Here is a 14,286-nt window from a genome sequence, read left to right on the forward strand (position 1 = left end):
AGGCTGGGCAGCTTCAAGAAGAGAAAGTCATTTTCTCACAGTCCTGGAGGCTGGAAGTCCAAGATCTAGGCGCCCATAGGTTTGGTTTCAGCTGAAGCCACCTTCTCACTGAGGTCTCCGATGTCTCTCCTCCTCTTATAAGGACATCAGTCCTGTTAGATTAGGGCCCCACCCTTACGATCTCATTTAACTTTAGCTACCTCCTTGAAGGCCCTATCTCCAAACACAGACACTGGAGTTAGGGCTTCAGCATATGAACTTGGGGGACAGTTCAGCCCATGGCGCCCCCCTAAATGCACACCTTTGCAGCAGGGTCACCATTCTCTTTGCCTGGCATGGATGTTGACTATATCCCAGGTCCCTTGCTTCACTTGCAGTCTCTCAGGATGACAGAGGACTCTGAGTTCTCAACACTAAGCTCACATTGAGGGGGTGTCACTACAAGTGAGTGCCCCCTCCAGACAAGCCGGATTCAGCTCCTCCTCGGAAACCCCAGAGAGCTGGTCCTGGCAAAGCAACTGCAGCTACTGCCGCCCCAGTCTCCCATCAGGACACCCACTCACAGGACAAAGTCACTGTCACCAGAAATTTATCAGGTCACACAGGGTGAGATCACCTTTGGTTCCACATCTTCCTCCCTCTACCCATGTCCCCCTCCCCATTTCTCCTCCTCAACTGCATGCCTGTCCCCAGCAAGGAGGCCTCTTTGCTCTCCTTCCACACTAAGACTCTGTAATACGGGCAGGGTAGGTACCAGGAGGCAATACAGCGTGGCAGAGGTTCCCAGACCTTGAGGTACATTAGGATTGCCTGGGGAGCTTTCAAAACTCCCAGTCTCCAGATTGCATCATTTATAGACTAAGTCAGAATGTTTGAGTTGGGAGCCAGACATTAGTATTTTTCCGGAGGAAGGAGGTTTTGAATCCCAACTTCACAACTTCTATTGTGGCCTTGGGCAAGTTACTTAATCCTACATGAAGATAACAGTAGCATCTATCTTATACGATGGTGGTCAGGATTAAATGCGTTTATACTCATGAAGAGCCTAGAACAGCGCCTGCCATGTAAGGTATGTGCTGTGTTAACTACCATTTTCACTAGCGGGGCCAGAAAGGAAACCAGGGTGTTCGGAGGAAAAGCCATCACTAACTCAAGAGCTCAGAAAGGAGAATTAATATACTCACTCTCCTAACCGTGAAAGTGGAAAAGATTGAGCTAACATTTCCCGAGTACCTGCTGAGTGCAAAGCATGCATTATTTTACTGAATTTCTACAATAATCTCTCAAGGCTAATATTATCATTATTTAACGGGAGAATAAACTAAGGCTCAACGAGACAGATTCAGGTTAATCTAGTGAAGGAGTTGGGATTTACACCCAGGTCTCTCTCCCTCCAAACTCAGGCTCCTCTGAATCCTCTTTTCAACTAGACCTTGACCGTAGGACTTCCGTGTTTGTCTCTGCATTGCCCAATGTTAGCAAAAAATCCTGCTAAGTCAGTTTATCCAGAATCCCCCACCCTCCATACCTTCAAATTCCTCATTACCATCCCTCACCCTCCCACCCTGGCCAGGTGATGCCTGGGCACCCGCCTGCCTTCAGCAAGAATCCTGTCAGGTGGGTTTAGCCAGAAATCCCCTTTTTACCTTGATGTTTCCTCTCAGGAATTTTCCATCCGCCAACCTTCCATGCTGCTCCTTGGCTGTAAACCTGCACTTGTCCATGTTTATTTATAACTGAGCCAGTTCCACACTGAGGTTTCTTTTCCCCTCTTGTGATAGTCTCTGAATAGAACCTGTTTTTACCACTTGACTGTCCAGCTCTGGTATGCCTTGAACAACCTGCATACACACATGTGCATACACACACGCATATGACACCCCCCACCCCCCACCACCACAGCAGAGCTCTGGAGGCTCCCCCCACGAGCGCTCACAGCCAGGTGAAGGAGCTGTCCTTGGTAAGGACATGGCACCAGCCCCATCCCCATCCAGCCACAGAATGACTCTTGTACACTGGCGACCATAAACCGTACCCGGAATTACACAGTACCTTGAACTTCAGTCCAGTGTTGAATTCCACCATCAGCTGCACTCCTGATAAGTCCTTTCACAGTGGTCAGTAAAGGAGTTAATTTTTAAAAGGCTGTTCAAGTAAAGACAGAAACAATTATGATGGCTGCATTTCTTTTATTTGCTAGTCTGCTTCCCTCACTTTTCCCTCATTATCTGAGTAGACAACAAATATTTTGAAAGTTTTTCAGAGGTAACCAGTTTCCTTAAATAAGGGCAGGGTTGGTAAATTAAAAATAATCACAATAAGAATCATTGTAAAGTGAGTAAATGAAAGGAGAAGAAACTATTAAAGAAGTTATAAATCTCACAGCTAGACTATGGCTAAGAGAAAGGAAGACTAGGGCTGTCCCCAGCAGAGGGAACATGGGCGAAGGCCCAGCGGTGCGGGTGAGAGACACTGCGCAGTGTAAAATAGAGCGTAAGGGCCTTGGGTCACAGGCATCAGCTCTAGTTTTGATTCTGGACCACTTTCTAGCTATGTGGTTATTTTACCTCTGTAATTTATTCTTTCAGGCATACATTTGTATTTAGAAATACTGGAGTTGTATTTTCTATAATGCAATTGAAAAATACAATTACACAATAAGTACGCATATACACTGTACATTTTAACAAAAAAAGTTACCATGGATACCATTTCATGTCAGTGTATGAAGATGTGTTTTATTTCTATTTTTGCTATTTTAACAATGCTGCAGTTAAAATATTTTCATCTTAATGTGTTTATCTATATGCTTATGTTTCTGTAAGGTAAATTTTTTACAATGGAATTGCAGAATCAAAGACTATGAACATTTTAACCTGAATAGCTATTGACATATTCTCCTTTCAAAATGTTATTCCCTACCAATATTGTATCAGAGTTTGTTCTTTCTATAACTTTTTGTCTTTCTTCCTTATATCCACTTATTTTTTGCTATTATTACTTTTTTAAATTTCAGAGTTACTTACTTTTTAGTTGAAGTATAGCATCTTATTTTTAGTTGTAGTTGTATTTTGTAGTATTTTTCTTTTATCTTTATAATGTTATAAGTATGTATTTTATATTCAAAAATAACTCAGAAAAAATTTTAACAAACATTTAAATTAGTTTCACAGATAAAAGACAGCAGTCTCTTTGTGGGTTTTTTGTTGTTGTTGTTTTAGATTTCATCAGTATACCCTTTACAAAATAACAACTGTGATAACCAGCAAATCAGAATGTGTCACATCCTTGAGGTCACAGGTTTAGTGAGTGGTATAACCTGGATTTGAATTCCAGGAACTCTGCACTTGAACTTTGTGGCTTATCTTTCTAATTTGTGTTTGAGATTTTATATATAGATATAGACATAGATATAGATATAGATACAGACACACACACACATGCACCATATATATAGATACGTGCACAATTTCTGCCATGAGCACGTGAGCAGCTGCATGGTCCTAGCATTTGCATCTGGATTGTCAATTTTATGTGCATACAGAACTCTGAGCACTCAACTCAATAACTAGATTTATCACTGAAAGGCTTCAAAACAACTCCTTCATACAAATATCTTTCCAGTTCTTTTTTTTTTTCAGAAAAACTAAGGACTTGTTAATAGAGTGCAACTAACTCAAATAGAATTTTGCAGAATGACAATGGCAGTAATTTTATAATTTAAAAAATGAAGGTCTACAGAAACTTATTAGTGTTTGCCCAGGATGCTCCTAAGTTACCTCCCTGGTTAATATCACTAAACCAGCATTATCATCACCATCATCACCACTGCCACCATCATTGTCATTGTCACTACCATCATTCCTGTGGGTAGATCTACTTGCAACTAAATTTACTACTTATGTTTTGACATATAGAGAAATGTAAAATTTCTACCCATCCTTAAAGCCATCAATCTAACATTATTATTGACTAAATACAACACATTGTAGAAAAAATAGTACTGTAGTGCTTTTGTTTTGTTTTGTTTCTTAAGCAGAGATGAGAGACCAATAGTAGGGAAGAAATGAGAGAAAAGTCTTGAAGTGTTGGAAAAAGAAGAAAGAGAAAGAACAAATAGAAGGTGGGAGGCATGATGCAAACTCACAGGAAAAAAGCAGAGGAAAAAAAAGGGAGCAGAGGAGGGAGGGAGAGAGGGAGAGGAGAAAGGGAAGGCTAGAAACAGAGATTGATAGATATATACATACACATAGATAGATAGGGAAGTGAAATTGGAATAAAAATCATCAGATAATTAAATACTTCATCAAGTAATAAAATGACTCTTAAAGCTTAGTTTTAACAGTTGGTCAAAAATGACAAACTGTACGAACAAAGATTCTAAAGTCATCTCGTCTAACATAAGATCTTATCAAACTCAAGATTCATTTATGTAAAGTAACATTAGAGAGTCCAAGAGCCAGGAAAAATTGTTCCAGCCTGGTTTTGCTAATGATGGAGGCAAGCTGCCTCATATAATGGCATATCTAGTGTAAATGAGGTGAGGGTTATCCAATTATTACTTCTTGGTTAAATTTGTAGATCTAGAATTTTCATTGCTTCCAAAGACAGACTGAAAACAGAAATCTTAAATGTTTATAATCTTAATGAAGAAATAATCTTTGTGATTTATCAAAGGATTTCCATTCTCTCCAATTAAGGATAATTGTTAAAAAGGCATCCAGGTACAGTGCTTACCAAATTATCCGGGTCCCTTCTTGAATGCTAGTTGAGTGTATTCTTAGATCAAATAGAAATTGTCTTCTTTCAGCTTCTAGAAGTCTCATTATAAATGTAATGTTCTCCTTTGGGTGATGAACCTGGGCTATAAGAGGTCAGAGTGACTGTTCGAGCAGCTGTGACAAGGCACAGAATGACATCATTCTAATCGGCCCCCTTGTGGTTGATTCTCCACTGATGGAGGTGCTAATCCTTAGTCCAGTGAATTTCCACGCTCCTACTTTAATAATAGGGTCCTCTCAGGAAAAGAACATCACCGAGACCAGATCAGCATACTGTTCCACAAGCAGAAATCTAGATTACAGAATTAACCATTTAATCATTTGTTCCTGCACAGTGATCTGTATTTTAATTACAGAATAACCACACATGGTCTCATCCAACAGAGCCATATGCTTCTTAACATGCATTGTTCTCTTTCAAGCTTCAGAAAAAAATTCTTTCTAAAACTTCAGTAGTTACGGGACAGCGATTGGTATCCTTGGGCAATTTCATGACATAAGCAGAATTTCTAACCTATCAAGATTCTCTAGGCTGAGGTAGTCAAACTGACTTCTGTTATGTCCTCACATCCTATTACTTACTGATTTGCTGTCGCCAGTTTTTTTTTTATGTTTGTGTCTCATTCATGATTATTTTAGCACCTCCCCCACTGAGCTCTTGGTGTTTTTCCATCAGACTCCCCATTTGTGAGTTTGATATTATTTAAATATTTGCTTAATATGCCCTGGATTAAATGGTACTTTTTTAATATTTCTCCACTGATTACCCTTGGTTTGCCTTTGGCTATATTTCCATCTCCCAGGTAGGACATGACTATCAGATGATGCAAAGAAGTCAAGAATTCTGCATTTTTGTGGAGAAACACACTTGCCAAAAGTTACAGACGATGAAGTGCTACAATAATTTTGTCATAATTTTCTAGCTCCCTGGTCAAATTATTTTTAATACTGAAGATGTCTTTGAAGTTGGATTAACAAAATACCTACAAAAAGGTACACACCAAAAAAGAAAAAGCTCTATTTTAGTCTGCAGGGCATTGAACTAAATAAAGTTAAAAGATATGAACTGAAACACTCTAATTGCTATTTACCAGCTGTCAATCACTGGGCTTAAGTATATTACTGATTTTCTCCAGGTCTTGCTCAGAAGCTGAAAGAAGATGGCCTCTGTAGTTATCACCTTCCAAATCTCCCAGGAGTGCATACAATGGGGAGAATCTAATTTACATCCAGAGATCAAGACCTAGGAAGTGTGGGGAGCATGACTTTCAGCATTCCAAGAACTTTCAAAGTGAAGGTAGGTGGAATGGAGCTCTAGAGAACCAGTATAAACTGCTAATTAAAAGTTTAAAACGCGGACTATAGCTGTTCACGGGGAAAAATTAGCTTTTCACACAGGGATATTTTTAAAGGCCAATTGCTTCAAGGTTTCTCGGAAGTAGAAAGTGAAGTCATTGGTTGGGACAGAGGAAAGAGAATAAAGTATCAGGATTTTTAAAGAGAGAGGAAAAGGTAGAAATACTCCTCTAGCACCATGGTCCTGTATCCCTAACAGTCCTAACAGCCCTTTACTTACTTTAGAACAGTGAGAGGATAAACGGATGGTGAAGATGCAGGATGATGGTCTAACAGCATCAAAGTCTCACTTGAGGTCTAGGTCACGACTGTAAGGGGGATTGGTTAGTGTGGTCCCAAAGTAACACTCACAGGATGAAGCACGACTCTAGGTTGAAAATTCACACAGTCCATTAGCATTTTCTGAAGACAAATGTGAAGTTTGCAGGAGCTGGACTTAGTCTACTATTTGACTTGGGCTCCTGTGGGAAGAGAGCCTAGGGGCCAAGTTAGCCAGAAGGCTGTTGGAGCTGCAGAAATTATCATTAACTGGGTTGCCCTTAATCTGTGCAGGGACAGGGTTGTGTGGCACGTTCCCCTACTTGTTTAGAAGATCCTCCTGGAAATCGATCTCTATTTGATAAATGACTTAGTATTTATCATTGCATCAGCTTAGCTTATTTGTCCACAGATGTGACAAATTCCCCACTTAAAAAAATGTATTCTCAAATCTCTTTAGAAACAAACTTTTCCTTCTCCCTCCAGGTTAAAAGTCTTTGTCTCTATTTTTCTCTGAAAGGTCTGAACAGTGTTGTGCCTCAGTTAAGAATTCCGTAAATGGTGCATCTGGCATCTTCTCCAAACAGATTTCAAAACATCTTAAATCTGACAGAAAGCTGCTACGACTGCCCTGGAACAGCATCTGTTCCTGATTTTATCCCAAACATTTGTTGCTAACTCTTCCTATAATAGGAAGTTTCTTCTACTTTGTGGTACTGATCATTGCAAATGTGGCTCAAAATAGTTTTTGTGGGATAGAATGTTAAAGTCACTTTTCCCTCACAGTTTCATTTTCCAACTAACGTGTGTTACAATTCCAGAACCACAGAGCTAGTTTCTTTAGCTTCTGCTCTTTGATGACGTTTCGATCCTCACAGGGCAGGACAGTTACAGAGCGATAGATACCCGATGACGTGGGATTATTGCAGTACAGAAACCCTCCATTCTTTAAAGATGACGGTATTTGTGGATGTATTTCTCACAGTCCATGAGGCTTTAAAAATTATAATACACTCAAGGTTTAGCCCGATTTGGGGCTGTTTTATAGGGACCAGCACACTTAACTTTCAGGGGTTTTAGGAGGGTGATTGTGGCTATATTAAATGGCTATTTGAATTTGGGGTTTGAATATTGGGCACATGGATAGGATAGCATTAAGATGGAAATTTATTTGAGACAAAAATTACATTTTATGGTAAGGAAAAATGAGTTTAATGTTGATTTTTTCTGACATAGAAATCTTATTTGTGTTTACACACATGTACCCCTGTGGGGGGCTTTCATTCCTTTCAGCGGATCCGGATTTCCATTTGGTGTCATCCTCTGGAGGACTTCCTGAACCTTTCTTGTACTGAAACCTGCTGTTGATGGATTCCTTGACTTCTGAGTATCTGAAAGTCTTTACTTCATCTTTGCTTTGAAAGGTATTTTTGATGAGTATTGAATTTTAGGTGGACAAATTTTGTTTGAATACTTTAAAGATACTGCTCCACTGTCTTCTGGTTTATTTTATTTCTGGTGAGGAGTCTACTGTAAGTTTTATCTTTATTCCTCTGGACATAAACTGTGCATAAAGTTCCTTTATTTTTCTCTCTTTGGTTGCTAGTGACATTTTCTCTTGTCACTGCTTTTGCCCAATGTATTATAATGCACTTTTGTCTAACTTTCTCCATGATTTTTGTGCTTGGGGTTTATTGGATTATTGGATCTGTGGATTTATATAACTGTTACTAAATTTGTGGGGGAAGTGGCTATTATGTCTTTAAATATTTTTCTGTTGCTTTTCTTGTTCTGTATTTTGAGGATTTCAATTACTCGTATGCTAGGCAGTTTGAAAATTTTTCATAGCTAACTGATACTCTGTGTCTTTGTTTTTCAGAGTCTTTTCCCCTTGTTTTCATTTTGGATAGTTTTTATTGCTACCTTTTCAATTGTGAAGTTTTCTATTCTGGTGGGCAGGAAGCCCAAACTAGTTCAGGTCCGGTGTGAGTTTCTGGAATTATTTCCTCTCACATCACTAATCTTGCCTGCCATGCTGAAGATACCTAACATCCTGATGACCTCAGCTCTCCACAAGCCCACCTGCACATTTTAGAGTTCCCCAGGAAAGTCAGTAATAATATACTTTTTAACTAAGCCAATTTGTTCATATTGAAAACTAAATATGCAAACTATGGACATGGTTTTTGTCCAGCCTTTGACAACTGGGTTGGGAGCAGAAATGCCCAAATAATAGGTTGAATGGCATTTGCTTCCTTTGCAAGAATCAACAGGCCCTGAGGTTTGCCAACGCCAACACCAAAATAACCAAGAGCAAATTAATGAAGATTCTAAATCTAATCAAAGTGACTCTAATCTAAGAACACATTTCACTATAGATTCTTACTATCTAATTATAGGGTGTTGGGGGGGGGGCTCTGATTCCAAGTTCCCGGAGGCCTGGTTCCCCATAGAACTGATTCCAGAGAATCACCCATGATGAGTTAAGTTTACCATACGCCATTGAGTTAACTTTCCCATACACCACTGATATTACAGTGACTTCTCTACCTACTCAGGTGTGCTAGCAGCCTTCTCTGATACCACAAAGCAAGAATAGAATTCTTGGCAATCGTTAGTTCTTCAGTCATAGTCCAGTAGTTGGGAAGTCTAGCTCAGTTCCTGCTGAAATGCAGGAGGATCATTTTGTGAATATTTACGGGTACTAGACATGGAAACTAAAGCATCCACCACCCCAAGCTGGGTCCATGAAAAGCTTATTTTTCCTTTCCTCTAAAGACTGCGCTTTTAACCTTGAACCATCCTTTCTCCTTCCCCTCCCCCTTCCTGCCCTATTCCAATAACTTTATTCAACATCTCATTAAAGGAATTTGCAAAGGCCCCTCCAAAGGTCATCGTTCTATTAAAATGTTCAAAGCAAACAAAAAGTAAAAATTCTTTTTGATCTTGGGAGGATAAGCTGCCCCCCCCTCTATTTACTGTAAGATGAAAAATGACCAAACGTTAGCAAATCAAAACTCGGGGTGATTCATAAGGCACCTTGGTCAGTGGGAGCGGGCGTGCCCACGGGAGCTGCTTCCCGGCGGGCGGCGTGGGCAGGCCCGGCTACGTGAGTGGGGGGTCGGCGATGCTGCGGTCGGGGTTCGGGTGAAGGCGATGTTGATGGCTTAGCGGGTGCCCCAGCGGACCTTCTCTACCCGGTGCAGGTTCTCGGACCCCGAGGTGAAGAAGGACACCTGACCTGCTCTCGACTCCACTGTCCTGTTGGCCCCCTCGTCCATGAACACAAACTGCCCCCCACCGAAGTCATCCAGGTAGTCGGAGAGGTACAGCCGCGAGGTGTAGTCGAAGGACCCATGGGTCACCTTGTCCCCGTGCGCGTGCCAGTACTCATGGGCCGTCCAGGCCGCGGTGCTGTTGTTGCGGGAGAAGAAGGTGGGCTTTGTCAGGTACCGCGAGGACGCGCTGATGCCAGACGCCTGGCGATCGCCGGCCGGACCTTCGGCCGCACTTCCTGGTACAACTGGAAGCCCTCTTCTGAGAAGACACTGTATTTTATTCCCCAAAGTACCTACACAGGTTCACAAAGTGCTTCCTGACAGGGCCCCCGAGTGCAGGTCCAGGTTGGACACCCCTCCTTCGGATCCTCCGAGGGACAGCCCCTTCTCAGCTAAGCTGCGAATCCACCGGGCTTCGTCCCTGCTGATGACAGCATCGGAGACCCCCCGGCCACACTTCCTAGGGGAGCAGCCTTCAAACCTTCGATGACTGTCACAGTCCTCGGAGCAGGGCACCTCAGTGAACCTGCCTGGCAGGACCTCGCTTCGGAGAGCTAGGACCTCAGTGATGCCATCCTCGCCCCCCAGACTGCCCAGAGCAGGAGCGCAGCCAGCGAGGTACGGGCTCCCAGGACCGCGGCTCTCAGCCGCTTCCTCCGCGCGTCCCCCGGCCCCCGCACACTCTTGGCTCTGCTCGGCCGCCCTGCTGGCCTCTGGCGCCTTGGGCGCGCCCCTCCGCTGAGGTGCCATCGGCCAGGCCGCGGGGGAGCCGGGCCGAGCGGCGGAGAGGGAGCGGGAGGCCGGTGCAGCCAGGGACACGAGCCACGCCAAAAGGTAAAATTTTTAAAAGAGGAATTTCATATACTTTAAGGAATTTTGTAAGTGTGCGCATGTGCGCGCACCCCCCCAAATTTATAGAACTATGGAAGACTTATCAGATAATTTCATTAATTAGTTTGCAGCAAGAAAAACAGTAAGATTCCATTCTTTATCAATGAGATGTGAGGTTTGAAAAAAATGAAAGAAAAAAGTTGTGCAATTTCATTTTTGCTTTGTGATGTTTTTTGTGCTTGTCTCTCATGTGGTTAACTGTAAGTTGTAGCTGTGGCTATCATGTCTGTTCATGTTTTGGAAATGAGGTTAATATTATAATCATTGGTATTGTAAGAATGTCAATTTGTTTAATGTTTCACATCCAAAGAAAACCGAAGTGGGAAAAAAATGAAACAAATAAGAAATTCTGTCCAAGTCACACCTAGAAAGTTCACCAATATTTGAGAGTAAATATTTATATATTAACAGTACATCTGAATGCTGTGAGTAACCTGTAACAATGCCATTATGCAGACTGGACGTGACAGTCATCTATGCAGTCATATCCCGGAAGGGCAGAGATGTAGGACACTAATGTAGGCATTTGGCTAGACATAGAATACAGACTTGTGGTTGCCAGGGGGGCGGAGGGTGGGAAGGGATAGACTGGGATATCAAAATTGTAAAATAGATAAACAAGATTATACTGTATAACACAGGGAATCACAGAGGAAAAATGCGATAATGGTATGTCCATGTATGACTGAAAAATTCTGCTGAACACTAGAATTTGACACAACATTGTAAAATGGTTATAAATCAATAAAAAATGTTAAAAAAAAAATAATGCTGGCTGAAGACCAAAGTTGAAGCTGAACTTCAGAGCCTCCCTACTTAAAAGTTTTCTGCAAGATACCCAAATTTGAGAAACAATTGGATCTACACATTAAGAAGGTACCCTTATGTGTCATGTATATAAATGATGGAAGTTCCAAGGGACACCCAGTCTTGAATGTGAAGATGATACTGTGCCCATGTTCTGAATGACAGGAAGAGGGAGAATAGAGTATATGACTGGTCAGGGCACTGGAGGCAGAGACACCATTCAAGGTGGCTAATGTAATGTCTTTAGAGAATCTTTCATTATGTTGGGGGAATTGGGCCTTGCTAGTTGCCATTTTCAGTAGCTCATTAGTAGGATTCAGCTCTGAAGCTTCTTGCCAAGAAACCACTGGTTGCTAAAATAAGTTATCACTGGGGAGTTCACAAACAAAAGAGCCTGTTAGTGTGGAAGTGGTTTTGGCACGAAGCATTCTGAATAATTAAAGCGTTGCATCAGCCTTGGAGACCAAGAGACCAGTTGGAAGGAGATAGTGACCACGATTTGCCACACACCTCAGGGAATGCACTTGTTCCTTCCCTGCTTTATCAGCCAAAGGCAGAGGCTGGAGTTTCAAGGCATCTGTAAGACTGATTGAAAGAATATATCATAGTCATTGCCTCAGTGTAACTCATGACCCCAAGAAATTACACCCTAGAAAAACACTTGGCATTTGCATATAGAAGTCTATGCATCAGCAAATAAATCATACTGGATTAATTTTTCTTAAAGATTTTATTTTTCTAAAGCAGTTTCAAGTTCACAGGAAAATGTACAGATACATCCCATATGCCCCCTCCCCCCACATATGCTTAGCTTTCCCCATTATCAATGTCCCCCACCAGAACGGTGCATTTGTTCCAATTCATAAGCTTACACGTACACATAATAATTCCCCAAAGCCCATAGTTTACCTTAGGGTTCTCTCTTAATGTTACACCTTCCATGAGTTCAGACAAGTGTATAATGATGTACATTCATCATTACAATAGCATGTGGAGTGTTTTCACTGCTCTTAAAATGCTCTGTACGACAACTACCCATCTCCCTCCCATCGCCTCACATTACGTTTTTTAATTATGAAATAGGGTAAAGGTAAATTTATCTTTAATTAGGCCATCTTTTTGAGTTCTTCAACCAATATTTAGAATTTCTTATAGGTTATAGTGCTTGTAGACAGGGCCTTCCATTAGAAGTTATCAGGTCCACTTAGGACCCAAGGTCCTGGGAGTTCATCTATTAAATAGAGCTCTTTTACAAATAAATGGGAGAGTAAATTTGATATATCTCATCATCATTTTTCCAACAGAAGATCTTATTCTACTTAGCGAGGCTTTTGAGCCCAGGCCATATTCTAGGGATCAACAAAATTTATAATATGATGCAATTCACTAAGATCTTTCACTGTGGTGCCTGCCGCCCCCAAACTCTGCAAGTCATCTTTAATCAATGTAGTCATGTCAGAGTAGATGGAAATGCTTTTGTAAATATGCTTCTCACTAATTGAAGCATAACCATATACCTCAAATCTAAATATAGATCACATATTTTAGTAATATTTAATAAATAAGGAGAAGCTTTCCTGCCACAAAGAAACTCTTCCCCACACAAGACATTGGTCTACTTTGGTGTTCAGAAACTTGTATTACAAATATGACAAAGCTGAAGTGGCTAAAAATTGACATTTTTAAACTGACAAAAAATAGGAACTCAGGTTATTTTGCATATTACAATTCAATCCATGGTCTTAATTAAAACAACAAAATAGAACAGTCTTCCACTTAATCCTTTGCTAATCCTGGGAAGGTTATTAGGTCTACTCACAAATCTTCCAGTATTCTTCTTTGGCACATAATTAATTGCATCTCCTGGACCCTTTGTTGAAATGTATGATATTATTTTTAAAGCTTAATACTGCCGTATCTTGCAAACTATCAGTTACATTCATTAAAGACATGTTTTAAAATGTTCATCCTTACTGCTCATAGTAATCAAATATTCACTGGCTGGATAACAGATAAACACATTTTGAGATAATCACACAATGGAGTATGATATAGCAGTGAAAATGAATCTACAACTATATTCAGTAAGCAATATAAAACTTAGTAGGGTAGTGTTGAATGAAAAAATAAAAGCAATTTCTAGAAGTTTGCATAGAAGATGCTAACTTCTTTAAAATTCAAAGCCAGGAGAAAAATACATATATATATATATGTATATATAATTTTTAAGATAAAATCAAGATATTGGTTACTTTTAGCATGAGGCAGGGGCAGAGAAGAAAGGGGTTATAATACATTTAATTATTAGTAATATTTTCATTCTTCAGATGGTGTAATAGAGGAGAACAAATCTAACGCTATATTGTATCTGCTCCTTTAGTTTTGACCACTGTGCCCTGTTTCCTAGGCTCAGTCTTGCCAGCTCTGCACCTTTTGGGAAACAGTGTTGCCTTTAGCCTAAAATAGACAGGAGAGCCTATTCTGGGGGCTCTGGCCTTTAAGAGTCTTAGCACTAATGCACTCCTATAAAGATAACAAGTTGCAGAATGGAGAATAGTGTTTGTTTTGTTGGAGGTTTACAGGGACACCATGGCCTGACCCACATGGAGAGCTGCAAGAACAAAGCATTCCTGCAGCAAGAAGTTTGCAACAACCAACAACATCCCCTCCTCTGTTTTTGTTTTTTGTTTTTTTTTGTTTTTTTTTTTGTGTAAAAGGAGCCTGTATTCTGACTGGAGTAGGATGGTTCTCCAAGACTTTAGTCTGCCATCCTCTCTGTCTGCCGGCTTTCCAAATAAAGTTGCTATTCCTTGCCCCAACATCTCGCCTCCCAATTTATTGTCCTGTGATGCAGCAAAAGCAGAATGAGTTTTGACTCAGTAACAATGATAGCAAGTTTACTGGGCTTCACTTTA

General features: G+C 40.8%; 1 pseudogene; it reads right to left on the reverse strand.

Annotated features, from left to right (window-relative positions):
* Positions 1 to 9,500: 9,500 nt before the first annotated feature.
* LOC140689984 (2-oxoglutarate and iron-dependent oxygenase domain-containing protein 3 pseudogene) lies at positions 9,501 to 10,423 on the reverse strand (annotated as a pseudogene).
* Between the last annotated feature and the right edge of the window lie 3,863 nt (positions 10,424 to 14,286).

This window comes from Vicugna pacos, chromosome 28, assembly GCF_048564905.1.
Source record: "Vicugna pacos chromosome 28, VicPac4, whole genome shotgun sequence".
In the NCBI taxonomy this organism is placed as follows: domain Eukaryota; kingdom Metazoa; phylum Chordata; class Mammalia; order Artiodactyla; family Camelidae; genus Vicugna; species Vicugna pacos.